This window comes from Mesoplodon densirostris, chromosome 15, assembly GCF_025265405.1.
Source record: "Mesoplodon densirostris isolate mMesDen1 chromosome 15, mMesDen1 primary haplotype, whole genome shotgun sequence".
NCBI classification, from domain to species: Eukaryota; Metazoa; Chordata; class Mammalia; order Artiodactyla; family Ziphiidae; genus Mesoplodon; species Mesoplodon densirostris.
Genome location: NC_082675.1, coordinates 23,915,769 through 23,932,375, shown reverse-complemented (window position 1 = coordinate 23,932,375; position 16,607 = coordinate 23,915,769). Strand labels below are relative to the sequence as shown.

The 16,607-nt window shown below is 46.9% G+C and overlaps 1 protein-coding gene across 5 annotated transcripts in view; it reads right to left on the bottom strand.

Moving 5' to 3' along the window:
- OSBP2 (oxysterol binding protein 2) overlaps positions 1–16,607 on the bottom strand; it is a 173,934-nt gene that overhangs the window by 79,000 nt on the left and 78,327 nt on the right. The window lies entirely within an intron of this gene.

Sequence of the window (16,607 nt, the reverse complement as noted above, 5' to 3'; positions counted from 1 at the left end):
AGAGAAAGCGTGGTAGAAGAACAGACAGAGGACGGCCTGAGACGGCAAGGAGAGGAAGGAGTCGAAGCTCATGGGAGCCGAGGTTCAAGGTGGAAGAGTTAAGAGGTTGGGGGCCAGTGACTGCAAATGGCAGCCTAGGAAGAGCAGCGTGCTCGCAGGGGCTGCGATCGGTTTAGCCTCATGAAGTGCCGTTCAATTAAAAAAGCAAGCTCACAGGTACACTCATTAAGAAACCACTGAGACGGGGCATGTGTGCAAAGCAGCTACAAGAGACCCACGCGCTTCGTTAAATAATTCAAGTTTATGGGCGACAAGCATGTCTTTTTATATCGATGCCTGGTGCCCAGACTGTTAGCAGCAGGTGTTTTTAGAGAAAGGCCTCAAGCCAAGGGAACTAGAAACTCAACTGAATAACCTTTAAATTACCTCATCACCTGAGGAAATGGAAATCAGTGCAGTCTGCAAATGCACCCATGTGCCAGCAGAGGCCAGATGGAGCTGCTTCCCGGTCAGGGGAGCCAGGGGCCAAGGGAGCTGCCCACCTCAGGGTCATCTCTGGGATCGTAGAGGTCCCTGGTCTCAGGAAGCCCTTTCTGACAGAGCCACCAGCAAATCCCAGGCTCCCCAGAGAGGCAATGCTGGAGCGGTCCATTAGGGGGGCCCTTGCCCTGGGAAATGGAATAAAGGACCCCCCCCACCTCCCATGGATGAGTCATTCCCTCTCAGGGACTCAGGCTCTTCATAACCTAATAGGTCGGCCTCAGCCTTGTTGATTTCCAAGGACCCTTCACCTTCCAGCTCTGCTCACAGCCGAGGTGCTGCTGTACCTGTTGCCAGATCCCAAGCTCCACTCCCGTGTGAGGATGAGCCAACCTGGCAGGCCTGGAAGGGAAGTCTCGGACACTAACCGCTCCCTGCTGGGACTCTGTCCGGCTGACCCTAACCCCTGCTCATCATTCCTCCTCCTGCTGCCCAGCAATGGGTGCTGTCGCCACAGTGTGAGAAGAGAGCACTGGCTGTGAGCCTGGAGACCAGGGTGACTGCCCCTTTCTGTGCCATCAGCTCACCCGTGGGCCTCTCCTCCTGCCGGAGAGACAGGGGCCACACAGTCAGACCTTGGGCACCTGTGATCTAACCTCTCCTGGCCTCGGTTTCCTCATCTGTATCACAGGCGTGGTAATGGTTCATATCTCACCAGGCTGCCATGAGGATGGAGGATGGACAGAAAAGCCTGGCCTGGAGTGAGCTCCCACGCAGTGTTAGCTGCTATAACCACGGGGCCTGGGGCACAGACGCAGGAGGAGAAGACACACGTTGTTGGAGGAAAACCGCGTCTCAGAGAGAGAGAGCCTCAGGGGGAACAGCAGCAACCACAAACCCTTTCCTGGAAGGGGTTTCTCTGAACAGAGAGCCCTCACGGCCTTTGGCATTTAGGCTCCATTCCTCCAGGAGAGAACAGTCCTTTTGCCCAAGCTCCACCACTGCCCAGCCAATGTCCCTGGATGACAGCAGACCCAGGGACAGTCCCCACCTTGGGAACACCACCTCCAGCAGGACCAGGCTACCCCAAGGCAAACTACTGAGTCCTTTCATGGCCCTCATGGTTTGAGACTGAACACCACTGTGTGGAGATTTTGTCTCAACACACTCACATTCTCCTAATAACCGGTGGTGGCAGACTACGGCAGGAGATATTCAGGGTAACACAGAGCACCTACAGTCCCGTGCTAAGTTTACACACCAGGGAGCTGTTACTTTCTCTATTTCACAAATGATAGAACTGAGACTCAGAGAGACCACATCATGGCATACAGTTAATATGAGGGAAAATGGGAATTTGAACTCAGGTCTCTCAATCTACAAAGCTGGGCCTCTTTTCACTTCTTTGCACAGCACAGCTCTTACACCATCCCTAACACCATTCTACCCGGAAACCGAGATCAACTGCTTTCACCAAAATAAAATTTGATCTATTGCTAAATATTCATCACTACATCTTTACTTTCTGCCTTGGCCTTGAGAAATCCACTCAGAAAGGTTTGGCTCCTACTTTTCATGCCCATTTTACAATTGTGCATAGATGCAGGCTTGCACGTGTTCAACCAAGTGCAGGACTTCTGAGCAGAGACTGTGAGCTGAATCTAGGACTGGGCATCATCCAGTCAACCCTCAAATGTTATCTTCTTCAGTTACAGAGAACCTGAGCCCACCTTAATTATTGAAGAGGTTTTAAGTTGTTCAGACTATGAACAAAAATAGGTAGCCTGATTGCATTACAGGTGTGGAGCATGCTAACAATATACATATACCCCAACTTGATCTAGTTACGGAAAACTTTGGGGCTATAACTGTATTTTCAAAACAAACAACATGCAAAGCTCAAATACACTGTTTTCCCAAAACAGAAGCAATGGTCTGCTGCGTAGCTGGCCTGCCATTATATGCTTTGGACTTCATATTTTAATGAAACAAGGATGTCAACAAGGATATCAAAGTACCGTTATGAGTCAGCCATCCTTCCAGACAATTACGCTCTACCAAGGTTTATTCATCTGGCCAAAATACAAAGTGTTTACATGATAGGAAAAAACCTACCTACCCAAAACAAAAACGCTTCTGGGTGGAAAAAAGCGATCAAGAATAATGTAAGTCGAGTATATGTCAGATGTGCAGTTACCATACTTTCCCCCTTATGACCTTTCCTCTCTACAGAACACTGGCCAGAGACAAATGGTACTTGGGTGGTCTGCCGTATGCAAGTAATGCTAGCACATACTTGGCATGCATTTCCAACAGCACTGCAGCACCACTGCAGCTCACACTGACCCTAAAATCAGCACATCATCTCACACATCTTTTCCACCTCTCTTTCATTTCATCGGCACTGTCAGGCACCCGATGATCCACGGAAGCTGCCCACCAGAGTCATTTCTGATGCCCACAGCTTAGGCTAGACAGACGGAACAAAACATAGACCTCAGTCCTCCAGCATGAGTCTGTCGAGATTTAGAGGCTTCATTTACATCCATCAGGTTAGAACAGGCACCTCACACAGCTTGGAATCCAGCACAACTAGACTTCTACACGGTCCCCTTCCTTCTAGCCCCTCACCTCCCCAACATACCAAAAGTCCTTTGTTGAGGCCATAAAGCCCCCCAACAGCCCGCCCATCAGGTTTTAGGAATCAAGAGGTCTATCTGTCTGACCTTGCCAGGTGATGGAGATGGGAACCGAATGCTGGTGGGATCGAAGGCAGAGGTGACCCATCAAGTTTAAACACATCTCCCCCTTCAGCGGATGGCTGAGGCAGGAGGGGGGCAGCTTTAGCGACGGAGGAAGCCCAAGGCTCCTCTGACTAGAAAGTTGCCCAGCGTGACCTCAGACTGCTTACTCAGAGGCACAGGCCAGCTGGAGAAGGGCTTTTCCTGTGACAGGCACCACCAGAGTTTAAAATCCCCTTTGCGTGCTGGGAAAACACACACACACACACACACATTAGCAGGAAGTGCTGCCCAGTATCCACTCCAGAGCGCCTCTGCCTGAGTCCAGTTCACTCACAACAGCCAGGTGCACTGTGACACTGGCCCCTGAAGCCCTGGCCATGGCAGCTCAGGGGCCTAAGGAGACTGGAGGAAGGCAGGGAAAGGACTTTACCTCTCACTTGTAGCCCCAGTGAAGGCTCAAGCCTGTCTTCCCTGCTAAAAGATGGCTGGCCTCTGTCTGGGCTGAATTCCAGTGGCCAGGCTGCCCAGACCCAGCCCCCTGCACAGAGAGGGGAAGGTGTTGCTCCTCTGACAATAGCCTGGACAAACAGCCCTTCCCAGTGCCATGCAGTGAGCTGCACCCAGGGTTGGAAGGAGGACATGCCTTGTGACTGTCCTTAGACTTCTGGATGAACCCTTTGTCCCCTGGCTTGTGAGGGCAGACGTCCCTGCCCTTTATCCCAGGACTGGGGGAGTACCAGGACAGTGATCTGAGCCCTCAGCCCTGTAGGCTGCTGAAGATCAGGGCTGGCAGAAATTTACAGTGGGGAAGGAAATTTTTAAAGCCCAAGAGATCCTCATGTCCCCAGGACCCATCCGCCCCATGCCTGCTCTGTCTGCCCCAACTCACCCCAGGGAGGGGCTCCTGGGTGTGGAAGTGGGTCTGGCCCCGAGGCTGCGGGGGCTCTTGCAGCTGCTGCCGCCGCCGCCGCTTTTCCGTTGCCGCGCTCTCAGTCCATCTCGGTGCAGTGCCGGCTTCCACCGCCGCGCCGAGCACGGGAGAAGGAGGGCGGTCCCCGGATTGGGTGTGTGCTGCCCGGCGGCCCCGGGCCCGCCTCCCCGCCGCGGCCGCCTCTTCAGCACCGCGGACAGCGGCCAGCCCGCGCGCTCTGAGCGCAGTCTAGCCGAGACCCCGCTCCGCCCGCCGGTCGGTCAGCCGGAGCGCAGCAGGGGAGCGGCGCGGCGCGTCCTCATTCCTCCAGCCTCCTCCCCACCAGCCTTAGGAGGCCACCTCTGCCCCCCCAGGTCCCGCTCCAAGAGCGAAGGGCGCCCCGCGAGGCCACCCGCCAGTCCCCGGAGGACTGGACGCGCCTCTTCCAGCCTCGTCCCGAGCAGGGATTAGCTCTCCTCCAGCCCAGCAGTCTAGACAAAGGCTGGCTCTCCGTGGCGGGACGCGGGCGGGCGGCGGAAAGCGCAGCTCAGCCTCTTAAAATGCGCGAGCACATGGCCCGGAACCCGAGCCGGCACTGAGGGCGCTATCCGGGGCCGATCGAGGCCAAAGAAGCCTGGCCTTTCACCTGGCCCGGGGGATGGGAGGGGGGGCTTGGCTCAAGCCCTCATTTCTCCACTATCATATACCCTGGGGTTGCAAGGAGTTAACCAATTAGAGCCTGTTTCAGAACCTGGGGAGGGAGGGCTGTTGGGGTCCCATCCCACCTGGAATCCAATTCCCTCCCCCACATCCTTGGTGCCAGAATGTCAATCAACCAACAGATGGGGTTGCTTGGAGCCTGGTGACATCAACACAGAACCGCTTCCACGTTTTTTCATTTCTGTTCAAATCCCTCCCACTGCTCCTCGCCCCCAGCCAGGAAAGTCCCAGACTTCGATGGGGGAGCCCTGGCTCTGACTTTGCCTCTGCAGCAAACCAGAAACATCACCACCATGCGGCCACCCTCACCTCTGCTCTCAGTGAGCCTCAGCTTCCCTATGGGACGTGGGGGTGGGGTGGGGTTCCTTCTGGTTCCAAGTCTGAGATAACTGGGCCTGTCTGGCCAAGCAGAGGGGACACCACAGATTGGACAGTCACCCCAGGCCCTGCCCACTTCATGGCCTCCCTCAGGCCTTTCTGGAGTCCAAGATGAGGTGACCCTTTTCTTCACTGGACAAAACTGGCAACTCCTGCCTTAATTGTTTTTATTTTATTATTATTTTGCTGGGGGTTTCTTTTATATATTTATTTATTTATTTATTTATTTAGGCTGCGTTGGGTCTTTTGTTGCGCACGGGCTTTCTCTAGTTGTGGTGAGCAGGGATTACTCTTCATTGCGGTGGGCGGGCTTCTCATTGTGGTGGCTTCTCTTGTTGCGGAGCACAGGCTCTAGGTACGCGGGCTTCAGTAGTTGTGGCACGCGGGCTCAGTAGTTGTGGCTCACAGGTTCTAGAGCACAGGCTCAGTAGCTGTGGCGCACGGGCTTAGTTTCTCCGCGGCGTGTGGGATCTTCCCGGACCAGGGCTCAAATCCGTGTCCCCTGCATTGGCAGGCAGATTCTTAACCACTATGCCACCAGGGAAGCCCCTTAATTCTTTTTAGAACAACAACTTTTTATGTCGCATTAATTCAAGTCCAAAGACAGCTTCATTTTTACTACTTGGTTGAGACCCCAGTTTAAAGGGGGAAAACCAAATGGAATGAGTTCAAGTCAAGGTTAATAAATGCTGTCCAAGCAGGCATGAGGGACTTTGCTCAAACATACATGGACCATGGCTGCTACACAGACAGCATGGAGCTGACACATTCACAAAGGGCACAGTGGGAACAGGAGTGGACATCGCCATTCAGGAAAGGGGGGGAGGGCGGAGAGGGGCTCCTTCCATTTTCACATCAAGGAAGAAGAATCACAATCCACATGAGGTGCCTTAAAAAAATCAGCAAAACCACTACCTCTACAGTCTTTTAACTTAACATCTTTTTTTCTCCTTTGAAAATTACTTCCAAGAGCTTTTTTTTGTTTGTTTTTTTCTTAAGGTAGCATACCATCAGAATCCGAAGATAAGGAACAGGTCAGGCAGGCGCCAGGAGCACTGGGTTGTGTGGGCTTCCTGCTGCGATGGTCACAGGCAACAGATGAGGGGGTTGGGGTGCCCAGCTGCCTTCCAAACACCCAACATTTGTTGAGTGGACATGTTGACACTTATGAGGAGAGTCTCAAGTCTGTACATTTCCTTGTTTGGAATGGAATTTCTTGAACAATTTGTGACAAATGATTCCTTCCATTTAATTCCTTTGTCTAACTTATGGCACATTCAGCAATCACCAGCATGTCTGCGTCCTCACCTTCTGGGAGGCCAGTGAAGGATACCTAGGCAAGGCCATTTCTACACACACACACACACACACACGCATACACTAGCACAAAGCCCAGAATTTCTACTGACATGACATGCCCACATTTATTTATACTGAAGACCCCAAAAGATTCAGGATTTGGAACTAACAGAAACAATCCAAGCCATACAGCAAGATTTTAACTTTCTATTCAGGTTCTGGAAAAGCCCAAAAACTGGAACACATTCCACCGATGCTCATCCACAAAGGCAGGAAGACACTGCTGCCCCAGATCTTCCTCCCTCTGCCCCATGGCTCAGGCCTCGCTCTTTGACCTTCTCACTACACACTCATCCTGGTGGGCAAACTATGACTGCCACTGTTGCTTGTGACTAGTAAACCACCCCTGACCTGCCTGGAATGCCACCGTTACTACTGAGGTTGCTATTAAATCCCAACCAGAGCCACCCTCTGCCCTCCCAGCCCAGCTGTGTTCTGCTCCCTCTGTTGGGTGTTGAAAACACAAGCACTTCCATGGTGCATCCCCTCCTCCTTGCCCACGACCAGCCTGCCCCAGCTCCTCCAGCCCCTGGCCCATTCTTTCCTTCTGACCCTACTGGGGACCTGGACCTAGCCCTCCTCCTATGTCCCCAGTCCACCACAGCAGCCTCCTGCCTGGGCCCTGCCTCCTCTCTGGCCACATGACTCTTCCTAAGACACCCGGTATGGACTGTCACTGCCCCTGTTATGAACCTGAAATGCCACTGCCCTGATTCTGACCAAGTAAGGTTCAACTTCCAAGCCTAACCCTGTAGGTCCCAGGCAGATACCCCCTCTTTATCTCAACTCCCAGGCCCCTCTAGTGATAGCTCTGCCCTCTGGCCATGATACCTCAAGTCTTTGCCTCACGACCTTGACTGTCCCTTGTCAACTCTGAGCCTCTGCTCCACTATCCCTCACCTGGAATCCAGGTTCCCTGCCCACCCACTGCAGCTGCAGAGCCCTTAATCCAGAAGTGCTCCCAAGTGCTTCAGTAGCCAGTGCTGGATCTGGTACATGAGAAGCAGAAGCCTACTGTCCTGGGGCATGGCTCCACACCGTGGCCTCTGCCTCCACCTCCTTGAGCCCCCAGAGCACTCCCTGCCAGTACCATGCACCAGACACTTAACCATTCCAACCACCTACACTGCCATCTCCTGCTCCAAGCCCAGGTATCCTTCCTCTCCAGACAGCCTACAAGAGTCTTTGTCTTCTGTTTTTGTGGGAGCCTGTCAGTTTCTAGCACAATGTTCATATACTCTTGAGAGGTGCTCAATAGTTTTTGAATGAGCAAACCCATCACAGGTAATACCAAGAATGGCATAATTTTATATGTGCTTTAGAAGTTGAGCTAATACATATACATTTTCCCTCTCTCTCCCCCGACTCCGCCGCCACCTCCCTCTTCACCCCCAAGCCACACCCTGTCAAGATGACCTTGGGATGGCAGGCAGGGGAGAAAGAGGCTCTAGGCTGCCAGAGAATCCACAGAACAATTTTTAGCACTAGAAACCCAATGGCTTTTCAGAAATAAATCCTTGCATGTATAGTCAAAGGTATTTTTTTTTTTTTTTTTTTTTTTTTGCGGTATGCGGGCCTCTCACTGTCGTGGCCTCTCCCGTTGCGGAGCACAGGCTCCGGATGCGCAGGCCCAGCGGCCATGGCTCACGGGCCCAGCCGCTCCGCGGCATATGGGATCCTCCCAGATCGGGGCACGAACCCGTATCCCCTGCATCGGCAGGCGGACTCTCAACCACTGCGCCACCAGGGAGGCCCTAAAGGTATTTTTTTAATTAATAGTAATCTTTTTTTTTTAGAAGATGTTGGGGATAGGAGTTTATTAATTTTTATTTATTTATTTTTGCTATGTTGGGTCTTCGTTTCTGTGCGAGGGCTTTCTCTAGTTGTGGCAAGCGGCGCCACTCTTCATCACGGTGCATGGGCCTCTCACTGTCGCGGTCTCTCTTGTTGCGGAGCACAGGCTCCAGACGCGCAGGCTCAATAGTTGTGGCTCATGGGCCTAGTTGCTCCGCGGCATGTGGGATCCTCCCAGACCAAGGCTCGAACCCGTGTCCCCTGCATTAGCAGGAAGATTCTCAACGACTGCACCACCCGGGAAGCCCTAATAGTAATCTTTTATTTATTTATTTATTTTCATATTTATTTTTGGCTGTGTTGGGTCTTCGCTTCTGTGCGAGAGCTTTCTCTAGTTGCGGCAAGCGGGAGCCACTCTTCATCGCGGTGCGCGGGCCTCTCACTATCGCGGCCTCTCTTGTTGCGGAGCACAGGCTCCAGACGCGCAGGCTCGGTAGTTGTGGCTCACGGGCCTAGTTGCTCCGCGGCATGTGGGATCTTCCCAGACCAGGGCTCGAACCTGTGTCCCCTGCATTAGCAGGAAGATTCTCAACCACTGCGCCACCAGGGAAGCCCATAGTCAAAGGTATTTTGATAAGGGTGTCAAGACCACTCAAAAAATCCTGATTTAAAAATTGACAGGGCTTCCCTGGTGGCACAGTGGTTGAGAGTCCGCCTGCCGATGCAGGGGACACGGGTTCGTGCCCCAGTCCGGGAAGATCCCACATGCCTCGGAGCGGCTGGGCCCATGAGCCATGGCTGCTGAGCCTGCGTGTCCGGAGCCTGTGCTCCGCAATGGGAGAGGCCACAACAGTGAGAGGCCCGCGTACGGCAAAAAAAAAAAAAAAAAAAAAAAAAAAAAAATTGACAATAGGGACTTCCCTGGTGGTCCAGTGGGTAAGACTCCGAGCTCCCAATGCAAGAGGCCTGGGTTCGATCCCTGGCCAAGGAACTAGATCCGGCATGCATGTCACAACTAGGAAGTCTGCATGCCACAACAAAGATCCTGTGCGCTGAAACTAAGACCCGGCGCAGCCTAAATAAATATTTTTTTTTTAAATAAAAAAAATTTTTAAATTGACAATAGACTTGAGTAGACATCTCTCCAAAGAAGATATACAAATGGCCAATAACAACATAAAAAGATGCTCAGTATCTCTAATCATTAAAGAAATGCAAATCAACATGTGAGAAATCGCCTCATACCCATTAGGATGGCTACTATTTAAAAAAAAAAACAGACAATAACAAGTGTTGGGGGAGATGTGGAAAAACTGTTGGTGGGAATGTAATATGGTGCAGTCGCTATGGAAAACAGTATGGCAGTTCTTCAAAAAATTAAAAACAGATTATCATATGGTCCAGCAATTCCACTTCTGGGTATACACTTAATGTAAAGTGGGGTCTCAAAGAGATATTTGTATACCCATGTTCATAGCAGCATTATTTACAATAGCCCAAAGGTGGAAGCAACCCAAGTGTGCATTGACAGATGAATGGAGAATTAAATGTGGTTTATACAGACAATGGACTATTATTCAGCCTTAAAAAGAAAGGAAATTCTGACACATGCTACAATATGGTTGAACCTTGAGGGCATATGCTAAGTGAACTAAGCCAGTCACAAAAGGACATACACTGTATGATTCCACTTATACGAGGTACGTAGAGCAGTCAAAATCATAGAAAGTATTTGGTGGTTATCAGGGGCTGAGGGGAGGGGCGAATAGAGTTATTGTTTAATGGGTATAGCATTTCAGTTTTGCAAGACAGAAATGGATGGCAGTGATGGTTGCACAACAATATGAATGTACTTCATATCCCTGAATTGTACACTTAAAAATGGTTAAGACTGCAAATTTTGTTATGGATATTTTTACCACAATAAACAATTTTAACCCCCAAATATATATGTGGGTATATATCGGGTTGGCCAAAAAGCTTGTTCGGTTTTAAGTAAAAATGAAAGACATTTTTCATGTTCACAAAGGACTTTATTGAACAATGTATTCATTAACCGAATGAACATTTTGGCCAACCCAATATGTGTATATGTGTGTGTGCGTATGTTTTGGGGGTGTGTATATCTTATCTGAAATATATATATTAACAAAGAGTGGAAGAGAATTTAAAAAAAACGTTAGGTAGGTAGTTGAGCTTAATATCAGTTATTTCCCTTGTAAATATGTTTATAATGTTTAAAAACTTGTGATATAGAAGGCGTAAAACAGGAACAGCAAATAAATTCAACATTGAATACCATCCTTGTAGCCTTGACTGACCAAGGGGCTCTCAGTTAGGTGGCTCCAAGCCCAGGGGACCAGCATTTCCCTCAGCTGTCACCAAGCAGCTAACCTGCATAAATGTGGGGATTTGTGTCCTTACAACCCCTGGGAAGTTCTCAAAGACTTAATGTTCTCCCTGCATGAAGCCCATGGGCAGTTAGGGAAACCAAAGAAAATGCTACAGAAGACAAATGTAGACTTTCAAAAATACAGATGGCTGCAATGTCAAGAGGCAGTGAGAAGAGCCACTTGGCATGTCTACTGTGCCCTAATAAGCAGCTTGACTGGCGAGAAGCTAACTTCAAAATAACTATGATTAATAAGTCAAAAAAAGAGAAAAGGACAAGACAGATACATAGATGGAGAATTTCAACAGAACTGGAAATCTATAAAAATAATCTAATGGATATTCTAGGATTTAAAAATATAATACCTGAAATTAAGAATTCATCGACTAGGTTCCACAGCAGAATGGGTAAAGCAGAAAGCAGAGTTAATGAACCCAAAACCTGGTTAATCAAAAATATCCAGAGAGAATAAAGATGGAAAAGACAGAACAGAGCATAAAAGACATGTGGGAGATGGCCAAAAGGTCTAAAATATTGGGTTGGCCAAAAAGTTCGTTTGGGTTTTTCTGTACGAACTTTTTGGCCAACCCAATACATGTAATTCAAGTCCCACAAAAGGAAGAGAAGAGAGAATAGGTCAGAAGCAGTCAAGGAAGAAATACTGGCCATGAATTTTCCCAAATCTGGCGAAAGACACTAGCTCACAGACTCAAGAAGCTCAGTGAGCCCCAAGAAGGAGAAATAATCTAAACCAAACCTTACCCGGGCACATCATAGGCAGTCCTGAAAATCAGATACAGAGAAAAACCTTAAAAGCAGCTACAGAAGGGACTTCCCTGGTGGTCCAGTGGTTAAGACTCTGCGCTTCCAGTGCAGGGGACACGAGTTTGATCCCTGGTCATGGAACTAAGATCCCACGTGCTGTGTTGTGTGGCCAAAAAATAAAAAACGCGCCAAAAAAAAAAAAAGCAGCTAGAGGAAAAAAGATAAATTATTTTCAAAGGAGCAATAAGACTGATTGTTGTCTTTTTACTATAAAATATAGAAGAAAGAAGACAATAGGAACTTTAAAGCTTAAAAAAAGTGGGAGGGAGGGAGAAGGGAGGGAAGGATGGAAGGAAGCAAGGAAGGAAGGAGGGAAGGAAGGAATCTAGAATTCTAAGCCCAATGAAAAGATCCTTCAAAAATTAAGATGAGATAAAGATGTTTTCAGGAAAAATAAAAAACAAAAAGCAAAGAATTCTCCACCAGCCGACATTCATCACAAGAAATACTAAAGGAGTTCTTTAGATTGAAGAAAATGGTTCCAGATGGAAGCAAAGAAATGCAGAAAGGCATAAAGAACATCAGAACTGTTTTTTAAAATGTACTTATTTATGAATAAATATTGTTTAAAACAACAATAACAGGATTTCCCTCGTGGCGCAGTGGTTGAGAATCCGCCTGCCAATGCAGGGGTCATAGGTTTGAGCCCTGGTCCGGGAAGATCCCACATGCCTCGGAGCAACTAAGCCTGTGCGCCACAACCACTGAGCCCGTGTGCCACAACTACTGAAGCCCGCATGCTCTAGGGCCTGTGTGTTGCAGCTACTGAGCCTGAGTGCTGCAACTACCGAAGCCCATGTGCCTAGAGCCCGTGCTCTGCAACAAGAGATACCACAGCAATGAGAAGCCTGTGCACCGCAACAAAGAGTAGTCCCCGCTTGCCGCAACTAAAGAGAGCACGCGTGCAACAACAAAAACCCAACGCAGCCAAAAATAAATTAATTTAAAAAATAATAATAACAGTTACAATGCTCTGTGGAATTTATAACGTATGTGAGTAAAATATATAAACAACAATATGAGGCGGGTGCTACCTGATGGGGCTCCCTCCCCGGTACAAGCCTGCACGTCCTTCCCGGCGAGGTCCCTGAGCGGTGCAGCCAGCCAGGCCCAGTGTTGTATCTCCTTTCCCTTACCTGCTATTTGCCTGCCCTCACAGAAGCACCCTGGGCTTCTAATGTGAGGAAAAACATGGAATGACAAGTGTGGGAAAGAGCAAACACTAAATTACTGTCAGAAAAATAAACGGAGTAGCACAGTGGTGTGGTGACTTACAGGGGCAATTAGTCACCACCCCATGGCGTTGCTGGGGACAGCATGGCAGCAGACTCATCAGGCCCAAGAGGAAGAAGAAGAGGCTTTGCACTGCTTTCCAGACAACTATTCAAACAATAAGAGAGGATATCTGAGCCCATTAGGTTCCATGTCTTCCTTCTGGGTGCCCACCCTTCACATTATTCAACCAACCTAACACATAAACATATTTTTAGCACAATAGTAACCTGTTCTGTGTGTGTTAAAAAGACCATTTGCAGCTATTTTCTCTCCCACTGTCCAAAGTAGGTGTTTCCGTATCCCATAAAAAGCAAAACAAAAAAAAAACCCTTTCCCCACTCACAAATTGTTCCCCTGATGTGTGCCTTTGGTCTGTCTCATTACTTTTGCATCTTGCTACTATATTCTATATTTGCTCAGACCCACTGGGTGCTAAGGAATTTGGTCTGCAGCTCCTCCAGGGAAGTTTGGTGAGCTGGTACAAGGAGGTGATAAACAAGGCCATAAAACACAGGGTAAATTAAAAAGATACATAAGCTTCCTGATATTTCTTAGAATTTTCTTTAACATACTGTATGTAGTGTCAATGTACAGGTTCATAGCAAAATAAGCCTGGTAAAATATAATTAACTGGTGTACATGCTTTAATAGGAATTTTTCTCCATCAGAAGAAACCTAGAATGGAAGGCTAGAAAGAACCCAGGAGAGACAAAGACTTTATTGACTAAATGCCATGTCGTGTAGGGGCAACAGCAAGGCCAATGAGGTGAACAAACGGAGCTTCATCAGGAGTTTAGTATCCTTCTGTAGTATTACCTAAGAATGCTGCCATCTTATATTTCTTTTATTATTACTTTTAAATTTTCTTTTATTTTTTTATACAGCAGGTTCTTATTAGTCATCAATTTAATACACATCAGTGTATACATGTCAGTCCCAATCACCCAGTTTATCACACCACCACCACCCTCCATGCTGCTCTCCCCCCTTGGAGTGTCTCAGTTTCTGCCCTGCAAACCAGTTCATCTGAACCGTTTCTCTAGGTTCCACATATATGCGTTAATATACGATATTTGTTTTTCTCTTTCTGACTTACTTCACTCTGTATGACAGTCTCTAGACCCACCCACGTCTCTACAAATGACCCAATTTCGTTCCTTTTATGGCTGAGGAATATTCCATTGTATATATGTACCACATCTTCTTTATCCATTCGTCTGTCGATGGGCATTTAGGTTGCTTCCATGTCTTGGCTATTGTAAATAGTGCTGCAAGAACATTGGGGTGCATGTGTCTTTTTGAATTATGGTTTCTCTGGGTATATGCCCAGTAGTGGGATTGCTGGGTCATATGGTAATTCTATTTTTAGGTTTTTAAGGAACCTCCATACTGTTCTCCATAGTGGCTGTATCAATTTACATTCCCACCAAAAGTGCAAGAGGGTTCCCTTTTCTCCACACCCTCTCCAGCATTTGTTTGTAGATTTTCTGATGATGCCCATTCTAACTGGTGTGAGGTGATACCTCATTGTAGTTTTGATTTGCATTTCTCTACTAATTAGTGATGTTGAGCAGGTTTTCATGTGCTTCTTGGCCATCTGTATGTCTTCTTTGGAGAAACGTCTATTTAGGTCTTCTGCCCATTTTTGCATTGGGTTGTTTGTTTTCTTAATATTGAGCTGCATAAGCTGTTTATATATTTTGGAGATTAATCCTTTGTCCATTGATTCATTTGAAAATATTTTCTCCTATTCTGAGGGTTGTCTTTTTGTCTTATTTGTAGTTTCCTTTGCTGTGCAAAAGCTTTTAAGTTTCATTAGGTCCCATTTGTTTATTTTTGTTTTTATTTCCATTACTCTAGGAGGTGGATCAAAAAAAGATCTTGCTGTGATTTATGTCAAAGAGTGCTCTTCCTGTGTTTTCCTCTAAGAGGTTTATAGTGTCTTGCAGTCTTACATTTAGGTCTCTAATCCATTTTGAGTTTATTTTTGTGTATGGTGTTAGGGAGTGTTCTAATTTCATTCTTTTGCATGTAGCGGTCCAGTTTTCCCAGCACCACTTATTGAAGAGACTGTCTTTTCTCCATTGTATATCCTTGCCTCCTTTGTCATAGATTAGTTGACCATAGGTGCATGGGTTTATCTCTGGGCTTTCTATCCTGTTCCATTGATCTATATTTCTGGTTTTGTGCCAGTACCATATTGTCTTGATTACTGTAGCTTTGTGGTATAGTCTGGAGTCAGGGAGTCTGATTCCTCCAGCTCCGTTTTTTTCCCTCAAGACCGCTTTGGCTATTCGGGGTCTTTTGGGTCTCCTTATAAAGTTTAAGATTTTTTGTTCTGGTTCTGTAAAAAATGCCATTGGTAATTTGATAGGAATTGCATTGAATCTGTAGATTGCTTTGGGTAATATAGTCATTTTCACAATATTGATTCTTCCAATCCAAGAACATGGTATATCTCTCCATCTGTTTGTATCATCTTTAATTTCCTTCATCAGTGTCTTATAGTTTTCTGCATACAGGTCTTTTGTCTCCCTAGGTAGGTTTATTCCTAGGTATTTTATTCTTTTTGTTACAGTGGTAAATGGGAGTATTTCTTTAATTTCTCTTTCAGATTTTTCATCATTAGTGTATAGGAATGCAAGAGATTTCTGTGCATTAATTTTGTATCCTGCAACTTTACCAAATTCATTGATTAGCTCTAGTAGTTTTCTGGTGGCATCTTTAGGATTCTCTATGTATAGTATCATGTCATCTGCAAACAGTGACAGTTTTACTTCTTCTTTTCCAATTTGTATTCCTTTTATTTCTTTTTCTTCTCTGATTGCCATGGCTAGGACTTCCAAAACTATGTTGAATAATAGTGGTGAAAGTGGACATCCTTGTCTTGTTCCTGATCTTAGAGGAAAATGCTTTGTTTTTCACCACTGAGAATGATGTTTGCTGTGGGTTTGTCGTATATGGCCTTTATTACGTTGAGGTAGGTTCCCTCTATGCCCACTTTCTAGAGAGTTTTTATCATAAATGGGTGTTGAATTTTGTCAAAAGCTTTTTCTGCATCTATTGAGATGATCATATGGTTTTTCTTCTTCAATTTGTTAATAGGGTGTACCTCATTGATTGGTTTGCATATATGGAAGAATCCTTGCATCACTGGGATAAATCCCACTTGATCATGGTGTATGATCCTTTTAATGTGTTGTTGGATTCTGTCTGCTAGTATTTTGTTGAGGATTTTTGCATCTATATTCATCAGTGATATTGGTCTGTAATTTTCTTTTTTTGTAGTATCTTTGTCTGGTTTTGGTATCAGGGTGATGGTGGCTCATAGAATGAGTTTGGGAGTGTTCCTTCCTCTGAAATTTTTTGGAAGAGTTTGAGAAGGATGGGTGTTAGCTCTTCTCTACATGTTTGATAGAATTCACCTGGCATGAACATATATACACTACCAAATGTAAAACAGATAGCTAGTGGGAAGCAGCCGCATAGCACAGGGAGATTAGCTCGGTGCTTTGTGACCACCTAGAGGGGTGGGATAGGGAGGGTGGGAGGGAGGGTGATGCAAGAGGGAAGAGATATGGGAACATATGTATATGTATAACTAACTGATTCACTTTGTTATAAAGCAGAACCTAACACACCATTGTAAAGCAATTATACTGCAATAAAGATTTAAAAAAAAAAAAGAATTCACCTGTGAAGCCAGCTGGTCCTGGACTTTTGTTTGTTG